This window comes from Euphorbia lathyris, chromosome 6 (assembly GCF_963576675.1).
Source record: "Euphorbia lathyris chromosome 6, ddEupLath1.1, whole genome shotgun sequence".
NCBI lineage: Eukaryota > Viridiplantae > Streptophyta > Magnoliopsida > Malpighiales > Euphorbiaceae > Euphorbia > Euphorbia lathyris.
The window spans coordinates 38,427,689-38,438,215 of record NC_088915.1 but is presented as its reverse complement, the minus strand read 5'-3'; the positions used below and the strand labels follow the sequence as shown (position 1 = coordinate 38,438,215).

The 10,527-nt window shown below is 34.6% G+C and overlaps 1 pseudogene; it reads right to left on the bottom strand.

The window, feature by feature from the left end:
• Positions 1-5,095: 5,095 nt before the first annotated feature.
• On the bottom strand, positions 5,096-7,397 carry LOC136233657 (carboxylesterase 1-like; annotated as a pseudogene).
• Positions 7,398-10,527: the final 3,130 nt, after the last annotated feature.

Below are 10,527 nucleotides of genomic sequence, written 5' to 3'. Positions count from 1 at the left end.
TGATCTGGCTTTCTCCAGTATCGGTTCTACTAAGGCTCCAGGGATCGATGGTATCCCTGCTAGCTTCTACCATAAACACTGGGATACTGTGAAGGAGGGCATTTACAATTTTGTGTTAGGTGTTTTTGGTGGTTCCAATGATATTAGGCTGGTTAATAAAACCCTCCTAGTTCTGATCCCTAAAGTTGATAAGCCTTCCTCCTTTCTTCAGATGAGGCCTATCAGTCTTTGCAATGTGCTTTATAAAGCTATCACTAAGATTATGGCTAATAGAATCCGGTGGATCCTTCCGGATATTATAAGCCAGAATCAAGGGAGTTTTGTTCCTGGCAGGCAAATGATGGATAATGTTGTTATTTCCCAGGAGATGGTCCACTCCATGAAGATGAAGAAAGGAAGGAAAGGGATCGTGGCTCTCAAACTGGATCTGGAGAAAGCTTATGATCGTTTAAACTGGAGCTTTCTTCTGGATAGTTTGATGAAAGATGGTTTCCCGGAGAACTGAAGGAATTTAATTGAGAATTGCATTTCCTCTCCTGTTTTCCAGGTTATGATCAATGGAGACATGTCTGATGAGTTCTCCCCCTCCAGGGGAATTTGCCAAGGAGATCTTATGAGCCCCTTCCTTTTTGTTATTGCTATGGAAAGATTGTCGCACCTGATCCAAGAGGCGGTGAGCAAGGGGATTCTCCACCCTGTTTCCATTAACAAACATTGCCCTCCTATTACCCATTTGTTCTTCGCTGATGATGTGATGTTTTTCATTGAAGGTAATGAGGAGCAAATTAGTGTGGTGATGGATATCCTTAATTGCTTCTGTATTGCGTCTGGCCAGAAGATTAATATCCAAAAATCTCGAATGCTTTGCTCTAAGAACATGGACAATGGCATGTGCAGAAGGCTTAGTGATCTCTCCGGCATTCCCCTTACTCACTCTTTGGGGAAGTATCTTGGGGTTCCTCTTCATAGTGACAGGGTCTCCAAAGCCTCTTTTAAAGATACTTTGGACAAAACTAACGGTTTGTGTGCTAGTTGGAAAGCTAATTCTCTTTCCCTAGCAGGCCTCCTTACTTTAATCCAGTCTATCAACTGCGCGGCTCCGAACCATATCATGCAAGCCTGTAGACTCCCTAAGCCGGTTCTCAACGAGCTTGATAAGATTAACCGGCGTTTCCTTTGGGGAGAGTCGGGAGAAGGGAAAAAGATTCACCTGGTCCCTTAGAAGGAGGTCTGCCAGCCGAAAAGCAGGGGGGGTCTTGGCATCAGGCAAGCTAAGGACAACAATAAAGTCCTTTTAATGAAGCTTCTCTGGAGAATGTGGCAATGCCCATCCTCTCTTTGGGTTCGTCTTCTCTGTGGCAAGTATCGGAAAGACAAAATTTTTGGTGGCCCGAAGGAGAGAGTTGTCAGTTGTTCCTTCCTCTGGAAAGGGCTTAGCGCTGTGTTTGCTGAGTTCTGCACGGGGGTTGGCCTGGAGGTGGGTAATGGTAAGTCTATCAGTTTCTGGTTTGATACTTGGATTGGTGACAAACCGCTTATAGAAGTGTGTAGTTCCTCCCCGCCTAGTAACATCCGTATCTGGAAAATAGCCGATGTGGTGAACTCGGAAGGAGACTGGATCTGGTCTAAGTTTGATACCTTCTTTAACCTGGAGACCCTCCTTAGAATTAGAGGAGTTAAGATTAGTAATCAAGAGGAAGACAAGGACATGCATTGCTGGGCCCTGACCAAAAATGGCGCTTATTCTTGTAAGTCAGCCTATGAAACCTTTACCCCTAACAGGGCCGATCCTCCCTCGAATATTTGGAAATCCATTTGGGCCCTTAAAATCCCTTACCGTATTAGGAGTTTCCTATGGCTGGGAGTCAAGAACAGGTTGCTCACTAACTCGAATAGACACAGACGGCACTTGGCGGATTCAGGGGCCTGCAGTAGATGTAGAGGCCATGTTGAAACTTTGTGCCATGCTCTGAGGGATTGCCCCAAGAGTAAAGAGGTTTGGAAGAAGATTCTCCCTCACCACTCTCTCCCTTCCTTCATGGCTCATTCTGAGGTGGACTGGTTCTCTGATGGTGCTAGTGGGAAATTATTGGCTAACATGGAACATGGTGATATTTTCTTTGCGATCATCTGTCACCAAATTTGGAAGTGGAGGAACGAGGAGATCTTTGCTGATAAAACTGTCCTTATTCCTGATTTACTTGATTTCTTCTCGAAAAAACTCTCTAGTATTACTGAGAGCTTCAAAGGGGATCCCCTGGTCGGATCTACCCAGAAAAGAAAGGTCCATCTCGTTGGTTGGAGCAAACCGAGAGAAGGGGTAGTGAAGCTGAATACGGATGGTTCCTGCCTTAGCAATGGCAAAATTGCTGCCGGGGGAGTTCTTCGTGATGCGGGTGGCGCCTGGCTGGCTGGATTTACCCATAACCTGGGGATGGGTTCTTCCTTTTCGGCGGAACTTTGGGATATTCTCTCAGGTATCAAGCTTGCTATTAGCCTGTGTGTTAGGAGGTTATCTGTGGAATCTGATAACTTGGAGGCGATCAACAGGATTTCAGATAACCAGGCTATTTGTCTTAACAGCCAAAATCTTATCAAAGCTATTTTAAGGCTTCACCCTTCCTTTGAGTTCTTAAACTTCAACCACATCTACAGGGAACAGAACCGGGTTGCGGATCACTTGGCGGCAGCTGGGCATGAGGAGATGTTAGGTGTTTCTACCCTTTCTGTTCCTCCCATCTTTCTTTCGTCTCTTCTGTTAGAGGTCTCTTCTGTTAGAGGATAGGATTGGGGTCAGCCTGCCTAGGTTGATCCCGGGTTAGTTTTTCTTTGTTTGTTTGTTTTCTTTTCCTGTTTCTACAAAAAAAAACACATAACATGTGGATCCATTAAATAACAATGGTTGTGATTAATCAAAGAAATAATTTTGATTAATGGTTTCTTTTTAATAGAGTTGTTAAACTCTATTAAAAATAATTGAGATGGTCCAATTTTTCTTCTCAATGTCTGTGGCTACATTCAATGCTAAAAAAAAAGTGTTATAACCAATATTTCAAAAACAGTGCGGACATCAAACCAGATTAATAACAGGTCAGGGATCAATAGGTTCAACTTGTTAATTCAGACTGATTAAACCGAACATCATAAATAAATAAATAAATAATATATATATATATGCAAATAATAATAATATATATATCAATAAATATATTTAACCTGAGCATTATAATAAAATAAAACAATCTTCCTAATATTTTATTATATTTATAGTAGTAGTTATGTTGTTAGACCTTGTTTTTTATCACTTAATTTCAGTAACAATCAGTTCAGTTTAATTTAGTTAAGTTCAGTACCAATCAGTTTAGTTTAGTTCAGTTCAGTTCAGTTCAACATCCAGTTTCAGCATTCAGTTTCAGTATTCAGTAATTTATCATTATTTATTATATTATAATTATTTATATATAATTTATTATAATTATTATTATAATTTATCTATAATTTATCATTATTTATTATTATTATTATTTATAGTTTATCATTATCTATAAATTAGATAAAAGTCAAGAAATGATAGTTTATTAAAGTATATATCGTTTAATAAAAAGTTAAAACTATATTATGCATCCATATTTAAAAATTAGGAATTGCATCCATATTATGAATTATTTCTCAAATTTACCAAATTTATCAATGTTAGGGATAAAATTGCACCATTTTAGACGTTAGAGGTAAAATTACTCCTAACCCAAAACGTTATTTTTGCACTTTAACCCTTAATTAAAATAAAAAAGTTAAGAGTTAGTATTCATATGAAGATTTGTATTTAATTTCATAGGCTTTAAATTATATGTAAATTTGTGTTTGTATGTAATTTGTATTTTTAATTTAAATTAGACTCATTTTTATTTAATTTCATAGGCTTTTATCGAGCCAAGATTTTATCAACCCGGGCTTTTATTTGATATTCAATTTAGTTTTATCTTTAATAATATATTTATTTATTATTGATATTATTAAATTTATTAGAACCATTATTATTATTATAAGTTTATTAATGTCCAATATTATCATTAAAATTATTTTAAAGTCTAATATCATCATTATTGTTAAGTTCGGTTAAGTTCGGTAGCATTCAGTTAAGTTCAGTAGCATTCAGTTAAATTCAGTTCAGTTAAGTTCAGTATTCAGTAGCATTCAGTTCAGTTCAGTTCAGTAGCATTCAGTTCAGTTCAGTTCAATTTAATTCATTTCAGTTCAGTTCAGTTCAGTTCAGTTTTTTTCAGCGATAAAGAACATAGCCTTAGTAAACCCAGTACGAAACCAATAAGCTAAATTTAGTTTATAAATTGAACTATGATATTAAATGACATAAGAAAAATAAATAACACACTAAGGTGCCGTTTGGTTCGCATAATGGAATGGAATAGAATAGAATGATTATTCCAAAGGAATGAAATAGCAAAGAATAGAATAGATATTTCTTAGGAATTAGAGGTGGGCACGGTTCGGTTAACCGGTCCATTAAAAATTAACCGAACCGTTATCAGCGGTTTTTTATTCATCCAAACGCAAACCAGTCCATATCAATCGGTTAACCATACAGCCGGTTAACCATTAATTTCGGTTAGATTTTCCGGTTAACGGTTTTTAACCAATTCTCACCGGTTAACTATAATTTTTATCGAAACCTAAATTTTTAAACAATATTAAAATACACATAATTACAAAAAGGGAAAAGTACAAAAATAAACTTTGTGGTTACACCTGTTTTCGAATAACACTTATGTGGTTTAAAAGTTTACAAAATGGTACATGTATTTCATTCCGTTAGCAAAAACATACCAAATTGACTAACGGTGTTAAAAATCAAAGGAAACAGAGTTAATTTGGTCCTTATATTTATTTATTTTATAAATTAACCTCCCTTATTATCTAATTATCACAAATAAATCCCAAAATAAAAATTTTAAATCAAATACACAATCTTCTCCATCTCTTTAATTTTTTATTTTTGTCATTCTTTCTCTTCCTTCTCTTTCCTCTTTGTTAATTTCTCTCTCTACAGTCAATTGAATTTGAAATGTTTGTTTGATTTTTAAAAATAAAGAAGAAGAAATAGGAGATGACCACTTGAAATCCAACGCCTATCGTACCCGACCGGCAAAGATAATTCCCACATAAAACCATTCCCATCCAAGGGCAAAGCACTGTCATTAACCAGTTTCAGCTCCGACTCAGTTTTCTCTAACCTGCCAAAATAAGGATGATGAAGTACTAATCCTTGAATCTTCAACGACTCCAACTCCCGACCCGATTTACACACTCGGAGCCCCGTATGATAAGCAATGTTTCCACCAGCACTAGTGCCCCGTATGATAAATTCCAGCGCCTCAAAAGCGTCGTCGTATGCAGTCGGAAGGCGGTGTTCGGGCGCACGATGATACTCAACAGAGACTATAACAACATCATTGCGTTGAGACACGATGATGCAAAAGTCATGGTGAATGGTTGAATCTGCAACGAAGAAAATAAAGCCTTCGCCGTGATAATAAACTAAGAGAGGAAGACGGTTGGATGAAGAATGACGTAAGTGGCGAGGAAGGTAAATTCAGAGCCATTTTTTTCTTGTAGAGTTAATTTGAATCTCACCCAGAATTGCTCGACTTAGCTGAGCCTAGTCCTTATATCCTGGCGTTCGATTTCAAGTCGTCAGCTCCTATTTCTTCTTCTTTATTTTTAAAAATCAAAGAAAACACTTGAAATTCAATTGATTTTAGAGAGAGAAATTAACAAATAGGAGAGAGAAGAGAGAGAAAGAAAAACAAAAAGAAATTAAAGAGACGGAGAAGATGATGTATTTGATTTTTAATTTTTATTTTAGGAGTTATTTATGATAATTAGATAATAAAAGGGGTTAATTTATAAAATAAATAAATATAAACACCAAATTAACTCTTTTCCCTTTGACTTTTAACAGCGTTAATCTATTTAATATGTGTTTGCTAACAGGATGAAGTATATGATACCATTTTGCAAACTTTTAAACCACATGGTGTTGTTCGAAAAACAGGTGTAACCACAAGATTTATTTTTATACTTTTCCCTTACAAAAATCCAAACAAAACGAATTAAATATTATAATAACAATATCTCATCAAACATTTAGGCATGGTAGTTAATTATTATTCTAGTACTGGTAATTAATTATGAGGTATTGGTAATTAATCATCAGTAGCAAAATAACAATATCTCATCAAACATTTAGCCCTGAGATCATCTCACTTGACCTAGTAATTTTTTTTAAAGTACAGCAAAATAGTATATTAATTTTTTTGAAGAGTATATTAATAATCTATATATTTATATTAGTCTGTGTTAGTACAGCATTATATTATAATATAACTTATATAATATATTATTTTTTTGAAATATATATTTATTAAACAGTTCGGTTAACTGTTAACCGCGGTTTTTGAATACTCTAACCCGAAACCAAAATCAAAACCGAAACCGGTACCTGTCTATTTTTTTTAACCATTAGAAAAACCACCGATTTAATTAACCACTTTTTTCGGTTCGAATTATCGGTTTTCAGTTCGGTTATCGGTTTGTCAGATTTTTTTGCCCACTCCTATTAGGAATGACTATTCCTATATTTGGTTGGTGGAATAAGATAAAATGGAATATATAATTTTTTTATATCCAAAAGACAACATTGCCCTTAAATGTAACTTTTCATTTCTTTTAAAATTTTAATTATTACTATAAATTATTCAAATATTTAATATATATTATTTTTAAAACTATATAAAAAACAGAAAATGGGAAACATGAAACACGGAAAAACGTTAAAAACATAAAAACCTGAAAAAAATATGGAAAACAGGAAAATGTAAAAAAAATGTCAAAATTATGAAAAATACGAAAACATGTAAATACGGGAAAAAACACGAAATCATGGCAAAATCCGAAAATCACGATAAGTAAAAAATGGTAAAACAGAAAAATATGAAAAAGTGAAAAAATATCAAAATCACGAAAAGTAAAAAATTGTTAAAAACATGAAAATATAAAAAAAGCAGAAAACACAAAAACATGAAAAAAGAGAAAAACACGAAAACATGGAAAAATGTTAAAAACACGAAAATGTACATTTTAAATGTTAAAAAAACAAAAAATGCGAAAAAATACGTTTATAACGTTTGTTCACATTTTTGTATTTTTCGCGTTTTGTCATGTTTTGTGTTACTCACATTATTGTGTTTTTTTGCGTGTTTTTTCAGTTTTTTCTCTTTTTTTGTTTTATGTTTTCTCATGTTATCGTGTTTTTTTGCGTTGTTTGCATTATCATGTTTATCGTGTTTTTCATGTTTTTCATGTTTTTCGTATTTTGCCATTTTTTCATGTTTTTCGATTTTTTGAGTTTTCGTGTTTTTTTTTGCGTTTTTTTGCGTTTTTCACGTTTTGTCACATTTTTATTTTCGTTTTTTTACATTTTTGTGTTGTTCACGTTTTTGCGTTTTTTCGTATTTTTGCATTTTTTGAGTTTTCGTGTTTTCGCATTTGTTTACGTTTCGTATTCTTTGTGCGTTTTCTCATCTTTTCATTTTTTTAGTTTTTTTCATTTTCATGTTTATTGTGTTTTTCACGTTTTTGTGTTGTCGTGTTTTCGTGGTTTTTCACGTTTTTGTATTTGTCGTGTTATTCACGTTTTTACGTTTTCGTGTTTTTCGTGTTTGTTCATGTTTTTCGCGTTTTTTATTTTGTGCTTTTTAAAGCATTTTTTGGCCCTTGACCTATCCAAAATTTGTGCATTTGACCCCTGACCTATTATTTGGTCACATTTGGCCCCTGACCTATCCAATTACATAAAATCTCACCCATATTGGATGGAGAGTTAACTGTGTTGAAATCCGTTAATGACGTGGCAATGGTCACCAATGAATAAATAACACGTGGCACCCCACAAAAATTTAATTTCCACTTTCAACAAATGACATGGCAGCAACAAAAACAACTAATTTTACTAATTCACCTCCTCCAAAAGAAAAGCTTAGCTCCTCCTCAAATGAAAAACGCAGCTCCTCCTTCCACGGTCGTCGCCCTGCTCCGTCAGCTTTCTTCTTCTCGACCTCCATCTTCTTCCACGGATTCCGGCGTTCTCCTTCCCTTCAGCGACAGTAACGATGGTGAACTCCTTCCATCGGCATGGCGGCGACGATGACAGTGAGTTTTTTTTTCATTTCTTCTTTTTTATTCTCGTTCTTTCATCTATTCTAATTTTTTTTTTTTTTTCGTTTAGGGTCTAGGAAATGTTCGAGATCTATTGATTAACGGTGAATGGTGGTTCTCGGTGACCGTCTCGGGACGAAGGAAGGCGGTGGTGGAGTCTGGCGGCCTTCCCAGATCCGGTCCAAGGGAGTAAACTTACTAACCCAGGGAGTTCTTAAATAACTGAAATGGAAGAAAATCATCTGAGTTGATTGTGGGTTGGGAAATACTGAGAAACTTTGAAATTAGGTTGAATCGCCGTAGTCCTTGGAATCGTGAGAAGATTAATGGAGTTGAAGAATTGGAAGGAAATTTTGCAGATTTTAGATTTTTAATATGTTAGTAATTAGAGTTAGTAAGTTTACGGTTGCCTTATCATTTGATTTGATGATCTAAGTGGAAATTATATTTTTGTTAGGTGCCAAGTGTTATTTATTCATTGGTGACCATTGCCACATCATTAACGGATTTCAACACAGTTAACTCTCCATTCAATATGGGTGAGATTTTACCTAATTGGATAGATCAGGAACTAAATGTGACCAAATAATAGATCAAGGGTTAAATACATAAATTTTGGATAGATCAAGGGTCAAAAAATGCTTTAAGTCTTTATTTTTTAACGTTTGTGTTATTCACATTTTTTTTGTGTTTTCATATTTTTTGCATTTATAACGTTTTTTCCATTTTTGTAGGATATAAATTATGGATTTGCAACAAAAATTAGGATTTAAGAAATTGGTTAGAGGATAATTTTAGAAATAAATAATGATATTGGTTAAGAATAATTTATTCCTAGATTAAATTAAGGAATCTCTATTCCTTAATTTATGGAATACACATTCTATGGAACTCCGTGTAAAAAAAAGGTTGAACAAAATGTTAGAATAGAAATACATAAAGAATATCTATTCTATTCCTTCCCTGTTCCATGAACCAAACGGAGTCCTTAGAGCTTTTAACTAATCAAAACTTCTAAAGTGACTCAAACCTCTAATTTTACCTCAAAAAACTCTTTACCGGGTAGGGCCTTAAAAAAAAGTTAAAATAAAATAAAGTTTATTTAATTTATTTTAAAGATAAAATCTCTCTTAGTGAAATTATTCCCTAAACAAATAAGAAAAGCGTTCACATTAATAAAGAAGGCGGTTGAGTTAATGACAAATGAATAACTAATCAGACTCTATTAAAAAATATTAACGCAATGTGCAGAAGGAATACAATGTGAACAATCTAACCTTTTCTTTTTCTCGGATTTGCTAGTACAAATTTATGCTTTAAAATGTCCACCAAAAATTATGGCCCTGTTTGGGAATTAGCTGTTAGATGATTACATTAGCTGTTAGCTGTTTACATTAGCTGATTTGACTAGTTGTTTGTGTAGACCTGTTTGGTAAAAATTAGCTGATTGATAATAGCGGTCTGTGCAAAAAGACGAATAAAGGCATTAATTTTGGCGCAGGAGAAGAGGGAGTCTATCTATTAGGGTTAAAGAAGTCCATTAATTTTAATATTGCAAAACGCTAATTGAAAAAGCTCATTTTAAGAGCTTTTTCTAAATTAGGGTTTTCATCCCAAAACTCTCTCCCAAACCTCTCTCCACCAAACACTCCAATCAGCGGTTTCAGTGGTCAAACCTCTAAAGTTTGTCAAAACCGCTCTTTTTATCCCAAAACGCTCTTTACCAAATAGGGCCTATATTGTTTTCATTTGTTTTATATGTAAAAGACTTGATAGAGGTTGAATGTTTTGTGAACCCTACATGGTAGGGATGTAAACGGGGGGTGGGGATTGGAGTTCTCATCCCCGTTCCTCGATTAAACGAGGAATCTCTATACCCACCTCGTGAAACAAACAGAGATAAAATTCATCATCGTCTCCATCCTGTGGGGAATCCCCGACCCCGCGAGTATCTCTGTTTAACCATTTAAAGTTTAAAAGAATATATGAAAAAAAGAAATAAATGAAAAGAATAGAGAAAAAAAAAGAAAGAAAATATGAGAATATGATGAACAAATAGGTATAAAGTGAAATAGAGGTAAAACATTTGGACCAGATTAATCATAGATTCAAGTTTTTCTATGCGTATTTTTTATTTCTATGATTAATAATATGTTATCGGGGATTAAACGGGTAATCCGTCGGGAATCCCCACGGGGCACAATACGGGACGGGTTCGGGGATCCCCGCGGGATAGGGATACCTTTTCCCATTCCCGCCTCGTCCCCACCTCATTTACATCCTTAACCACATGGG